Raw genomic sequence first — 14,327 nt, forward strand, 5'->3', positions numbered from 1 at the left:
TGTCATTCAAAACGTGGTAATACGGTGCCATCTATAGGAAGGAGTGGTGGGGAGGCAAAGAAACTTGGGAGAAAAAGGAGAGTGATGGCATGGCTCTGAAGAGGGGCTCGTTCTTTCCTTTTTAGTGTTTAGAAGCTGTAGCTCTAGTGTCAACTAATACAGGTACTTGTTAGCCTCAAGCAATACATGTAGGAGGTGAGAACCTCTCATTGCATTGAGGTATTGATTCTGGAATTCAGGGAGAGCCATTCTGCCAGATTTCAGTCAATTGCTTTAGTACACTATCCTGAGATGTGCTTACTCTATAATTTCTACCCCCACACCTCCCAACTTCTGTCACCTGTACAGGGTTTGAATTGAATGGATAAATAACTGATATACTTTATTTCAACTCCTGTCAGCTATTTTTTACTGTTTTTTTCCAAATCAGCAATTATGCTCTTCCTGTAAGATTTATTTTGCTCTGGTAGCATGACACATGATCCCAGAACCATGCCCCTGGGTTTGGGCTGAGCTCAGTGTGAGCCAGTGTCATAAGTGCTGGTCCTTGGTGTTGATAGGTATTTTTTATCTCAAAGTCAATATTTAGTTGTTTATCCTGTTCCTGGTACTGAAGATGCTCTGCTTTCAGGATTATGGCATGATCACACTGATGCCTGTCAGGATGTACATCACCTCTGCAAGGCACTCTCGGGATGCTGCTCTGTGCTGGGCAGGCTTTGTGCAGCAATACAGAGCATCACATGGGCAGAGGAATATAAGATGATCTTCTACAATCCTTGCTGGCTTCTTCTGTAGTGAAAGAACTTTGACTTCAAAACCTACCATTTGCTAAGCCTTCCTTCATCAGTTAAATCCAGTTACAAAACACTGAAGCTGACAAATGGCAATGAAATGGAACATTAAGGCAAGGGAAACACTGGATGTGTTTTCAAAGCTGTGTAAGCAGCTGTGGCTCATTGATTTTGCTTGATGGTGCAGGAGCATCAAACGTCAGCATTTTCTTGGCTGTTTCCCTATTGTTTGGCAGTAAAGGTCACCTTTTTAACTTCCTAATTAAAGACTCTTGGTCTCATGAACACCACTGACAATTTTCCCAAGTCTGAAGCAAAGTGTCTTAGCTTTGAGATCATTATGTCTCCTGCATGATGGCTCTAGGATCAGTGAGTCAGTGCCTTGTGCCTTGGATGTGCTTCATCAGATGCTCTTTAGCGCTGTCTTCAGTGCCTTTTAAAGACTATGACGGTATTTTCTTTTGTCATTCTTTGCAGCCTATTTTGGCTGAAGATCTCAAAATAATCAGGTTTTGGACTTCAATGGGCAATTACTTAGTTTTATATTTGGTTCCCACTGCAAATTGACATTTAAATCTTAAACTTCTGTTCAAGTATTATTTCACAGGTTTGTTAAGGGTGATGAAAGTAGCCCCCCAGCCCTCATTTTGGGTAGATTTTGAGGGGTTGTCCAGGATTTGCAAACCTCTTGATGTCTTACACATTAAATACCTCTTAGCACATGCCTAGAAAGCAGCAGGTGAGCAGCAGTGGAGTCAGGTGCCCCAGCACAGGTCACTGCTGTCTCTCTCTGTACAGCTCTGTGTGAACACACCAGGCCTGGCAGTGTCTCAAAGGGCACCCGCTAAACATGCACAGGTCATTTGTGCATCTCACACACAATGGTTCATGCCTGTAAGGTTACTGTTAAATCTGTACAAAACTAATTACAGTGCCATGCTATTATTTACCGTCATCGGCTACTTCAGACCGCAAGGGTAGCTTTAATAGCTGCCCTGCTACGTATCAGGGACTGCTTCCTCGCTGATTAATTGAGGGTAGCATCCTTCTTCCTTGCATGCATCGGCTTCCTGCGGGAAGCAGGTGCCTCCTGCAGAGCGGTCAGTCTGTGCCGGGAGAAATGGGCGACCTGAAGCCGGCAGAGCGCCGTTCTAAAAAATTGTCCCAAAAGCGCACACAGCCCCCGTAAGAGGCACGTCAGGGCAGCGCGTCCTGCGCTGGGCTGCGGTCGGGCCCGCCAGAGGCGGGGGATTTGCTGCCGTGAGCAATGGCAATGGTTGTACCGCGCTGCACCTTCCCCTCGCACGGCGCCGATCCCGCAGCCGCGGAACGGCACTAGGCCGAGCTTCTCTTACGCTCGCCTGTCCGGGAGCGGCGAGCTGACCGACCGGCCGGTCCGGCGGCGCTGCGGCGGCGGCGGAGCCGCACGGCCCCGGTGCCCTCGGCCCGGGGGTGCCGCGGAGGGTCCCGGGCGGGACTCGAACGCCGGGCGGGTCCCGGCGCGCACGCGCCCCCGCAGCCCGCGGGCGCGCGCCGCCCCCTCGCCGTGACGCCGCCGCGCGGTGACGCCTCGCGCTCCCTCCCCGTCACGGGGCCCGGGGCGCGCGGGGCGGAGCTCGCGGGCGGCAGCAGCGGCGGCCGCGGCGCTTCACGCCCGACGGAACCCCCCGGCCCGGCCCGGCCGCGGCCGCAGCGCCCCGAGACACCTGCCCGCTCCTCTCCGCCTGCCGAGTCGCATCGCTCCTTCCGCGCCGGCCTCGGCGCCGCCTGTCACCGTCCCCGCCGTGCTCCGGCGCGGGCAGGCCCCGGGCCCTTTCCCCCCCTCCCCCGGGGGGGTGGGCTCCGCTCCGGAATCCTGGCCGCTCCCTCCGCGCCGCCCGCCCAGCCGGGGCTGCTCCCGCCGCCGCCGGGAAGCGCGGGGGGTCCCCGGCGGCCGCCCGGCCTCCGCCGTGACATAGGTCGGTGCGCGGGGAGGGGGCGGGCGGGGGCGGCCCGAGTGCGTGGGAACCCCGGGGCGGGTTTGCCCGGGCGCCTTGCGGGCCCTGGGACGGTCCCGGCGTCCCGGAGGTGCCTGGGCCGGGGACAGCACGAACCCGGCCCGGTGCAGGTGGAGCTTCGCGGCGGTGTAGTTGTTTGCGGTGCCGGGAGACACGCTAATGTTGCTCGCTTACATTACCGCTGCAGTATCTTAAGTGTTATACGTGCCTGACGAGTATTTCGATGTTACCCTGAACCTTCCCGTGCTTGCTCGCTGATGCTGTGGTTTCTCGTCTTTGAATTGCTCTGCAGTGGTAGTGCTGTGAATTGGGTATGTAGGTCAGATTCTGCGAGATGTTTTTGTCAAGGGAAAAAGTGAATGTTGGATTATTTATTCCCGTGGTGCTTTTGAAGTGCATTGCAGCACCCACGAGGTTGGGAGGTTTTTTTGCCTTTTTTGTTTTCCCCTTGGTTTCTCTCGCTTCATAAATCTTCTTTTAGTTTTTGGCTGTGGCATTACTGAAGATCAAAGCGCTAAATTAGCTGAGAGCTTCTAAGCTGTATTGTATCATACAGTGTCCTCTAAGAGGGTGGTAAAAGGTAATAGAAGCCTGCCTTGAAATAAGGGGGATTTCTAGTCCGCGCAGAAAATGTCTCTCAACTACAACGTTTCTTTTCTTTAAACAATGCAGCACGTTGCAGAGCGTTGGAGGCCTTCAGAATTGTATTGCTGTGTATATGGCAGAGACATACTAGCAGAGTGAATGGCTACAGGCTTGTCTTGCACAATATCTTGGGTTCTCTTGTGTCAAAGCACTTGCAAACGAGATACCCTAGAAAGTATTCTTTCCTGGGGATATTTTTAAGGGAAGGGACATTGATGAGTTAGTATTTGTACCACACTGAAAAACCTTAGAATAATTCTTTTTTTTTTCTCTATTTTTTCCTGCTTTCACCTATACCTTTCCTTACAGGGACTCTGTAAATAACTGATTTCCTCAGAAATCTGTTTAAAAATCAGAACTTGCTATAATTCCTGTTTCCTTTACACTGTGTTCTGTGATGACTGCCACCAATATGTATTGAACCCAGATTTGATTCAGGTAGCAAAGCTGCGTAGAATTAATTTAATTTTTTCCCCTGAGGTTTTAGTGTATGTTGATAAAACAGAACAAGAAGATAATATTTGTCAGATTGACTCATTACTTGAGAAGAAAAATCTGTGTAGAGTTTGCCTTGATGAACTCTGTGTTGGTGTTTGAACAGGTGGTTTACCTGGCACTAATAGAAGAGCAAGGTGAAGAAAACAGAAGTTTTTGCATTGCTTGCCTTGGCTTGCTGAGATTTCTAAACTGTCAGAGGAATCTTTTTTTTCCAGGATAGCTTGGTAATCTTAGGCGTTTTATAGTAAATGTTATTAGGTAGAGAGCTGTGACGGAATTTATTCATATAGTGAAATGAGCATTATGTTATTGTTTAATATCAGTAAGCAAGCTTTTTTATTTTGTTTTTATATTGATAAAGCTAATTTATGGTAAAAATGAATAACCTTTCAATTTTGGTCATAGATGTGTCAGGGGTTCTTTGCTATGAATGTTGGGAAAGCCAGTCAGTCCACAGGCTTGTGGAATTTAAAGCCTAGTGACTCTAAATGCAGGAGAGATTGTTTTGTTATAGTTTTCTCTGGAGGAAGTGAGCAAGTTGGTCAAGCAGAAGCTTTAGTCCACAGTTAGAGTTTTTACTTCACATTTTTTCCTGATCATTTCCTAGAAGTTACTCATATTTAGATACAAGTCAGAATTACTGTTTTTTAAAACCTTGTCATTAATAATAAGTATTTGTGAAGAACTGTGGAGAAAAAGGCTTTGATATCTTGACAATCTAAAGTTTTATATTTTTTTCTTTCGTATTAACTGTAGGTTTTTTACCTCAGCAAACTAAGTCAAAAGTGATGAGTAATCTGTTTTTGTGACAAGTTGTTTGGTGGCTCTCTAACTGGGCATCCTCTGAATTTAAAAGTAATGTTTTCTTTAAAAATGCAGCCTGATAATGATAATAGATTGATTTCCTTCATTTGTTCCCCCTCTTCCACAACACACAGCCAATGCTGTTCTGATCTGTGGAGAAGTATCCATATATCCCCATTTAGTTTGGAGTAATGAACATATTTTATAGTAATATCTTCTTAGATATTTTGTACTACTAACATTATCTTTTGTTTAGACTTCTTGGAGAAAAATAACTACATCTAGTCACATTTTCATCATTAATTTAAGTCCATCTTAAATACATTTGCAGAAAATGTCATGTGTTTTCATATACATGACAAGCTAATGTAAGTAAGTGTATTGTCTAGTGACTCTAGGTTTATCTAATTAGGCAAACTATTAGATTTGCTGTTGTGAACGTTTAATTTCTAAATGCAAGCTTTTAAAATTCTCAAGTAGAACTGACAGAGTATTAAACTAAAAAAAGGGAAAAAAAACCCTGTGAATTCTGTTAAACACAGATTTTTCTGTGAGAAGAAAGAAAAATCTTTTTAGGAAGAAATGCTTCTTTTGCTGTTTTAATGTTTTGTATTTTGTAGTGCTAAGGTCAAAATAGATCATGCATGCTATAATTGCACACAGCTTGTAGAATAACATTGGAAACATGGGAACGTGTTCAGAATTCAGCATGTTATTTGTGATTCACTTCTCACTTCTGGATCTTGACATGACATCTTGATTTAATAATATGACAAATGAAGTTTATGGCTCTATGTAAACCCGTTTTCTTAGACTAACCATGCTTATTTGCAGGGTTTTCTGGGATGTTTTAATATGTTAATCTTAAATGTAATATTTTAGAAGCAGGAGGAAGATTGGTGACGATGAGGAAAGGAAAGATGAAGTTCTGTATTGTGTTATTGCAGGGATTCCCCTGGGAAATGGGAACCACTGCTCTAGAGATACTTGACCCACAAATACACATGTGGCATAGTTTAGGGCCCATCTTGATGAGGTTATTTGAAGTTGGACTTACTTGAGCAGGACCAAAGCAGAAGTATCTGCATTTTCCTTTAAAAACTGGCAGTTGGGAATTGGTAAGGCAGGGAGTCCTGTAGAGATGTGTCTTTTTCCCATCTGTTTGTGAAGTCTTACTTATGTGTACTTCTGTATCTCAAATTATTGCATATTTTTTAAGGTATACCAGCAAACGTTAACTCAGCTTTTCTTGTGAGAGGAGAATAGTTTTCTTTAGGCTGAAGTATTTTTTCTTTGCTGTGACTTTGTTTTCAGCCATTTTTTCTTTGACTCTTTCACAATATCTTTCTCACTTGCTTCTCTTCCTATATTTGAAATCATCATTTGTCCATTTTTGTGGATTATCTTCAGCAGTAAAGGATGCTGCTTTTTGTTTTCCTGACACAATTTGTGCCAAGCACAGGAACAATCTGACAACAGCAATGCAATAAAATTCATATCCTTCTGTTGTTTGTATTGGGAAGACTGTACTTTTGAAGCTCAGATATTATAACACTGATTAATATTTCTCATTTGGATGAAGAAAGAAATGATGGATGTGTAAGAAGGGAAGGGATTTCATGAGGTCATCCCCCACCAGAGGCAGAAGGAAATATGCTGAAATCATGTGTGACAGATATTTGTTTGATCTTCTCTTAAAAAGCTCAGAAGAGGGGAATACCACACCTCTTCACTGATCTATTTATACGTATGACATATTTGTACATATGACTATTACTGTTTTTAGGAGGCTTTTCTTAACATTTAACTCTGTCTTGGTGCTAGTTAAGCCATTTAATTCTCATCCAACTCTTACTACTCATGCAGGATAATGGTTTCTGCGCTCTTTTCACCAAGTCCTCATACATGAAGACTCTTCCTCTGTCTCCTTTTATTTTAGACTTCTCTTTACTAAACTGTCCAAACAGGGTTTTTGTTGTTCAGTCTCACTGTGCACTGATTTGTCTGTATCTTTCAAAGTTCTGCATGCAGTTTTTGAGCAACAGAGTAATTAAGTTACTCTGCAAGTAGCAGAAGTAACATGATGGCCTTATTAAAATGTCATTCTAGGGTGTGTGCATGCAGGTATGGCTGGGTTTTGTTTTTATTTTGTTGTTGGGGCTTTTTTCTTTTCTTGCCAGCAGCATCAGGTTCCTGGCTCCTGCATTTGCTAACACAGGAGCTCATACTAGTGTTTATTGTGTCAGCTATCTTTCTTCATATATATGAATTGGAGTTATCTTTCCAAGGAATATAACCTTATACTGTATTGAATTCAATCTTTATTTTGGGTTAGTTTTCTTCTATTAAGCTTTTTTAGACTTAGTAGAGTATGCAGTTGCTGCTCTTCCACATCTCTTTCCCAGCACATGCAATCCCTGTGGCTTTTGGAACATAAGCCTGCTCTACAACAGGAAATTTGATTGAGGACAAGTTCTCCTAGGGTTAGATGCAGTTTCTGTTGGCACAAGTGTGTCCTTACTGGTCTGTTTTATACATGTGCTATCTTTTGAAGTAAATTATATTGCTGAGGTAACATCTGTTAGTGTAACTGTACCTGAACGAGCCTTTTGCCATTTTGAGATGTCATATGGTCCAGTGACGTAGCAGAAGAAATTTTAATCCTATAGGCATGCTTGATTGGAAGAATTGCAGAGTCAGCTATGGAACAGATGTGTTTAGCATGTTCCCTGGTTTTACTCCATTTTATCAGACTTATGTAAATGATTTTATCCATAATTTTTGAGTCTAGATCACAGATGGGACAAATTTTACAATTCTTTCAACAGTGTGTTCTTCACAAAAATTTAAATGGAGACCAATAATGATTACTTTAGTTTCTTGCAGGAAGAAGTATTCAAGCAGTCAGTGTAGATTACATCACACCTGCCCTTAAAATTATTTAAAAGTAATGTAGATAAGAGGTCTGTAAATGCTAACAGTTTAAATGCCATGTTACCAGAAGTAACTATAGTCTCATCTTTGAACAAACATTTGAAAACTGTAAAAATCTGGATCAAGCTGTTTGAATTTATAATAATAAAAAGAGAACAGAAAGCTAAAATACTGACACAAGCAGAAATTAAACTTCTAAATAAAATCTAAAAAAAATACAACATTCTATTGAAGAGCATGAGATTTGTCACCCTAAATATTTTATTAATGCAGCAACGGAAAACTGGTAAAATTCAACTTGTATTTAATTGTTGTTTTGTCACACTGACTATGTGTGTTTTTAGCAGTGCCACAATTTTTGTAACTCCAGCATAAGACTTTGTTTTAAAAATAAAAATCATTCAGAATAGCTATTCTCCATGGGAATTGTGGGGTTTTTTTCCCATAATGGCTTGATGAAACTGTCTTGGTGTAAAGTTGGGCTTAGAAAAGCGTTTTTTGACTTCTTAATGACTGACTTAATGAATGCCTTGCTGTAGCAAGTTCCTTCATGGAATATCTGTTATGCTTCTGTGTTTGTGATACTGGCACTATCATGAATACTGAATGAGACTTTCAAAAGCAAATTTATATGTTATTGGTGAACTGTCTGGCAAGTTTTAGGTAAAATCTTAACCTGTGATTGAATCAAACAAAAGAAAATCCAGTATTCATCCCGCAATGATGAGCATGAATGAATGGTTATGGAAGAGTGAGAACAGTAAGAGTAAGCATTCTTAGCTTGAATATTCTTTCAATCCCTAATTCTTTTTAGTAAAGGTTAATTCTAAATCTGGAATAGTTTTTGGGTAGGTAGTAATGTTTGGATTTTTTTCTCAGACTTTTTTTGCATACAGCTAAATAAATGTCTGGCATCCAAATATCCTTTTATAAGAAATTCAATAGGTATGCAAGTGGTTCTAGTAAAAGCTACTATTTTTTTAACTTTTTAAAATTTTTTACTGAATTCCTTTGGTGTCATCTTTCTTTTGGAGGAGAGTGGACATTCTCTGTGTGTTATAACAATACATCTCTCTGTTCCTTGTACAATTTTGTAGCCCTTTATCACTTTCTCTCCACACCCAAATGTTATTGAAACCAGAATCCTAATTTGCTTATTTCTTTTCCCCTGTAGAACCCATTCTATGCCTTTGATTGTACCTTTTCCTACATCCTTTACCCTTTTTCCTTTACCCTTTTTCTACATCCTCTTCTGGAGTTGAAGGTCCCAGGATTGCTAATGGAGTTCAAGATGTGAAGACAGTGATCTGTTTCACACTTTTTGTTCACAATTCCTAACACTGGCTTTATTTCTGAGTGCTGTCAGTATTCAGTGCAAAGCCCATTGGTTTCTCGTGTACAAAGTTGGAACTGTTGCTTTCCTTCCTCCCTTCCACTCAACTTGTACTTCCATTCATCAGTCTAATTAATGACCTGCTTTATTGCTCAGTCCTCTCTCTGATAAAGATGACCACCTCTACTGTCATCAGTCCTCTCCTTGCTCTCCCAAATAATAGGAGCTTCAGAAAGCTCCTGTTTCTTGGGTAATCTAGAATATATTGAACAACACACACAGTTGTGGAGGCCCTCTGGTATCGTTCTTTTTGAAAACAGCTATGTCTGTCCTATGTCTTCTATATTTTAACCAATTTATTCATGCAAGGGTCGATCTTTCTTATGCTGTGACTGCAGGAAGGCCTTTGGCAAGACTTCTCCAGCACCATAAATCCAAATAGACCATGATACTGAGTGAGGTCAGTTCTTTATACATGTACACAGAGTGCACCAAGATTTGAAAGTGAGGATCTCTTTTTGGACCTGCTCTACCCTGGTCTATCACAATTATGCATATGTCCATTATTTGTAGTTTGTTGTATGTCACACTTAATATTGTGCAATTTCCTGAAATCCCTGCATTATGCATGTCATCTTTTTTAAAAGATCCAGATCTGTGCAGTGGCCAGGAGGGTTGATTCCAGCAAGTGTTCTTACTCTTTTCTTGTATTGGCATGGATACTGTAGAATGTGAAACTGATGGGCTGATTATTAATTAAAATGTAAAATCTTTTCAGCTGGATCATCTCTTGGCTCCAGATCTCCTGCTTGTCATTAAGGTCCAGCTGGGCAGCAACAGTTAGTGTAGACAAGCAGGACTACTCTCTTGACACAAATGCAACCTTAGCAGTGGAACAGTTTTCTTAAAGTTGGTAGAAGTGGGCACAGACAGCAATCCTTTCTCTGGAACTGTAGTTGTTTTCCTTATTAGCTGTATTTATGAGGGTTCTTTCAATTTTATCACTTGAGGGACAAGTATAGTAATGAAGCATCATAGATGTCCTCATAATTTGGTACCCACTGCTAAGAGCCGTGCTAGTGCAGGTGTGAGAAGGAAACCTTATGACAGTACGTTGTTTTTGTGTCTTTGCATTTAATTCTGGAGTGTTTTGACAAACCTAGGATTCTACTTTTACATTATCGTTGAAATGTTATTATGAGGGTTTGGGTTGATTTACGATTTTTTTTTTTTTCACAGGGAGCTAAAGATTATTACCAAAGTAGAAAGTGATGAAGAGTTTGTGCACTTGATAGCTTAGCAATGTCTTAGTGTTTTAGCCTCTGTGATTCATCCAGTTTAAAACACAGTGCCTACTGCATATGGCTAAAAACTTACAAATTTGTCCATTTAGACCTGCGCACTGAGACCTGCTTGCTACAAAAATGCTGCACAATCATATAAAAGGATATTTGGATTTTGCATGCTGTGTGTTACCTGTGCATGTACACACAGTTTTCTCTGTTTCCATCAGTGTATATTAATTAAACACTTGCCTGTCTTCTTGGTGGTATTGTTGAGCAATCTGTACAGTTCCAAGTGTGAGAGGTCTGAGTCTGTCCATACCTGGGGTGCCCTGGTTCAATTCATTGCTACTTGTTGTTGCATGTTTTATTCTTGAATTGGAGATGGATTCAGGGGTGTTTTTTCTATTCTGTGTTGGAAATGTGTATGGCTCATGAATGTCTTATCTACTTAAATATTCCATGTTAGCATATTATGAGGTCGGTTTATTTTGCATTTTATATTTGTTTTGAGGACAGAAAAAAATGAACTGTCTGAATGTACAAAGCTAATTTGAATTACGATGAGAAGAGCACGTGGGGTACATAATGAGAAAGAATTGAGTATGAGCCAGGAAATGCATTTTAGGCAGAAGCTTCAGGTGCTGGTGTTTTATTGGAGTGGGAAAACATTACAGCAAGGCAGCAGAAGATGAGAAAAATCATACTTTTATTACTGTACTCTGGATTTCCTCAATGTATCACTGCCTTGAGTAGTGTGCAGGATCAACTGTGCTTTGAGGAATGAGTAAGATAGTATATAACAGAGGCTGTTCACTGGGGACAATTTCTCCTTTATGTCTTGAAAAATTTGGAAGATGGAGAGTAATTGAGACTGAGCTGTCTTCATGGTGGAGACACAGAAATGTCCTTGGAGACTTACTGGCGTCACAGCAAAGTGCCAGGTGGATCATATTAATCAAAAAGGCTTGTATGTATCCTTGTGTTAATCTTTTTTGGTACTTGATTTGAAATGGTGATGTGATTTGCAGCCGTGATTTAAACTCTCGACTGCTGCAAATTCTAAATAGTTTTTGCTTCCATCTGAATGGAAGATTCTGTCAAATGTGACTGTTAGACTGAAGAAAAACAAAGCTTTGCAATTTCAGTACCTGAAGGTAGATATTAAGACTAGGTATAGAAATTGAGAGTGGGTTTATTTGTCTGGCTTATTTCCCAAAATGCTTGTATTTCAACCCATCACAGTCACAAAACTGGAAGGTTAAGTGAAAAGAATAGAACTAGTTACTGAAGCTGAAGGAGGTGCTTTCTTCTGTATGTCCTCAAAAGCCATATCTGACTGATGATTTGTGTGTAATCACTCTTGTACATTAATTGAAATGCTGCAGTTGTTTGCAGCACTTAGTAGCTGCTGGAAGACTGCATTTTTTTCTAATGTACTTCATTTTTGGTCGTAGAATATTATTGATACAAGTGTTTTGTGATAGGCTTACTCTTCTAGTGAGTGGTTACTCTTAAAATCCATTTATTTGTTGCTGATTGTAGCATGGTCTTCCATTCTTAGAATAGTGAAGGTTGCAGGAATCATCAGTACTCGTAGTGCTGGTAGGATTAAGTTTGTACTCTGTACAGTTAGTTCTTTGGCTGAACTGGTGATCTTGAATGCTGTCTCAAGGGTGAGAGCTAAACTGTATTCTTTTAGGGTGTATGCTCTGAACTGTTGGACAAAACCCTGCTCCAAACAGTTATCATCCTGTAGGACCTTGGATAGAGCACAAGCAGTTACATTTGGAGTGAGGAATGGTTTTCATTATAGCACCTTTAGCCCTTCTTCACAAGTATTTTGACTTGGTAGTCTTAAGTTTGGAGAAAACTAACATTGGTGCCCCCAATGACAGCTTCAGCATAAGGGCTCCAAATGGCAGCAACAAGTGCTGAGCCAAGAACACCACTTGACATTTTTGGAAGGAGACACAGAAGCACCTAAATCTCATTATGACACTCACTGTAGTGCATGTTTCACGGGATTCTAGAGTCTAAAAATGTCATACATCTGTTTTGCTTGAGACACCTATGCAGCTACTCAGTTAATGTAAGATAATAAATTAGGATAAAGTTACAAACATCACAGAAGTGTTTTATTGTGTGTGTGTTTGTTAACACTCCAATGTTATCTTAATATATTGAGTTAACCTTAAACATTTTTATTATGTGAATAGCACTAAGCAGTTTGTTTAGCATATAGCCCAGCTAATGGTAAGGAAGTTTCGTGTTGTGGTGCTAGGGCTTTCCACCATGATGGTGGTGATAAACTTCCAAGATGCTAGAATGCTGTGGAGGCAGTGGTGCAGTTATGTGTAGCCCAGTGAACTGTGTCTGTTGCTTTTTGACATATGTTTGTGAGAAAATCTGGTCGTGGATAAGAGAGGAGGATGAACAGTCAATTTGCAGCCATTATGTTCTGTTGCAAAATTGGCAGCACTAACATATTTTGCAAGGTGTCGCTGTTGCTGTCTGCAAGTTTCAGCTGCTGTGACCCTTCCTCAATTTAACACTTTTAAGTTAAAAAATCATGAACAGATCTTAAGAAAGCATTATGACTTTCAAGAAAGATTTGCTTGATGTATCAGCAAAATAATTTTTCAGTTAGGTTGAGAAGTGAGCTGTCAAGTGCTTTGGCTGCTGCCGAGGCAATGACAGATACGGGAAATAGAGAAGTTCTGTAAAACTCGAATCAGGTGAGGAAAGAGGTCTTGTTGAGGAAAGTAGATGTTTTTCTGTTTCAGGCCAATTACAGTCTTATCTTTTTGGTGTACTTGAAATGGAGTAGGTTAGCTAATAGAGCCTCTTGATACTACTTGGAAGGAAGAGGTTCATTCAAAGCAGGAAACTTGCATTTAAGTGTCTTGAAACTCTCTAAATATGCTTATCTCTCCCTGTCAACTGTAAAGAAAGTATAGAGAGATTAGCTTTTGTAGACTATGGTTATTCTTTGTGAATATTGCTGTAAGTGTTAAGATATTTATCTCAAAAGCCTAATTTTGGTATAAACTCATCTTGAACTGCTGCTTTCCATTTTTATGAGAACAGTCTTTAAAAACTGTCCTTACATTCTCAAAACTTCCAGCACATTGTAAGTTTTTCAAGTCAAGATCATAGTTCATCAAGCTGATGTTACATGACTCTGTCAAATTACAGTTTATTGAACAGCGGGAACTAAAGATTTAATCTGAATGAAATTTTGCTATTGTCACTGAGCACGTTGGATGCTTCAGTTAATTCTGAAATCTGGTTTCCGAGGTAATTTGAGTGAGAGCAGCATTTAAGGTGCTAGATCTGACAGCAACTGATTTTTGAGGTTTTATTCTTCCTGGAACTGGGCGGGCACCATTCATAATGATTTTTATGCAAGTCTAGTCTGTTTTATTGGTTTGGAGATTTTTGTTACTTTTTTTTTGTCTGTATATTAAATTGAACTTGAAAAGCAGTACAGCTAGTAACCATTCTTTTCATAAAATATACAAATACCAAATCATGTCTGTAGCTGTATAGATGAGGTAAGTCTGCATGCTCCTGTGGGCTTGGTGAGACACAAATTCACTTTTTGTTTTGCTTGCCAGGAAAATCTTAGAAGTCTTCAGTGTAAGAAATCACAAGTCTGCCCATTGTAGAGATACCTGATACCTCTGTACCAGCCACAAAGATTCTGATGCTTCAGCCATCCCACATGTGCAGTCTGCACAGAGCACTGTGCCTGCAGGTTGTGTACAGAAGCAAGATGGCTTCTGCATTCACTGCATTTTTGTACACACAAGGATTTCACTATGCCTCTTTAATTGCACCTATGTTAGATAATTACATTGTGATTTAGTAATTCTTCTCAATTGTTTTTTGCTAAGGCTGTCCAGTCTTGTGACTGCAGCTTTTTTTCCAATTGTCTGAATGATTGTCTGTATGTCAAAATGTATTCAATGCAGAAACATTACTGAGTAAATGTAATAAACCACAATATTTAGACTTGCATGAAATACAGCTTCTA

General features: G+C 40.6%; 2 protein-coding genes across 4 annotated transcripts in view; one reads left to right on the forward strand and one right to left on the reverse strand.

The window, feature by feature from the left end:
• The window catches only part of TMEM169 (transmembrane protein 169), a 40,270-nt gene extending 38,011 nt beyond the window's left edge, over nucleotides 1-2,259 (reverse strand). The window contains exon 1 of the mRNA XM_053948385.1: nucleotides 1,745-2,259. The gene's annotated coding sequence lies outside the window, so the exon portion shown is untranslated. The remainder of the gene's footprint in view (nucleotides 1-1,744) is intronic.
• A 204-nt stretch (nucleotides 2,260-2,463) lies between these two features.
• The window catches only part of MAP3K2 (mitogen-activated protein kinase kinase kinase 2), a 50,387-nt gene continuing 38,523 nt past the window's right edge, over nucleotides 2,464-14,327 (forward strand). For all 3 annotated transcript variants that reach the window (XM_053947524.1, XM_053947525.1, XM_053947526.1), the window contains exon 1: nucleotides 2,464-2,752. The gene's annotated coding sequence lies outside the window, so the exon portion shown is untranslated. The remainder of the gene's footprint in view (nucleotides 2,753-14,327) is intronic.

The sequence above is a fragment of the Vidua chalybeata genome, chromosome 7 (genome assembly GCF_026979565.1).
Source record: "Vidua chalybeata isolate OUT-0048 chromosome 7, bVidCha1 merged haplotype, whole genome shotgun sequence".
Taxonomy (NCBI): Eukaryota; Metazoa; Chordata; class Aves; order Passeriformes; family Viduidae; genus Vidua; species Vidua chalybeata.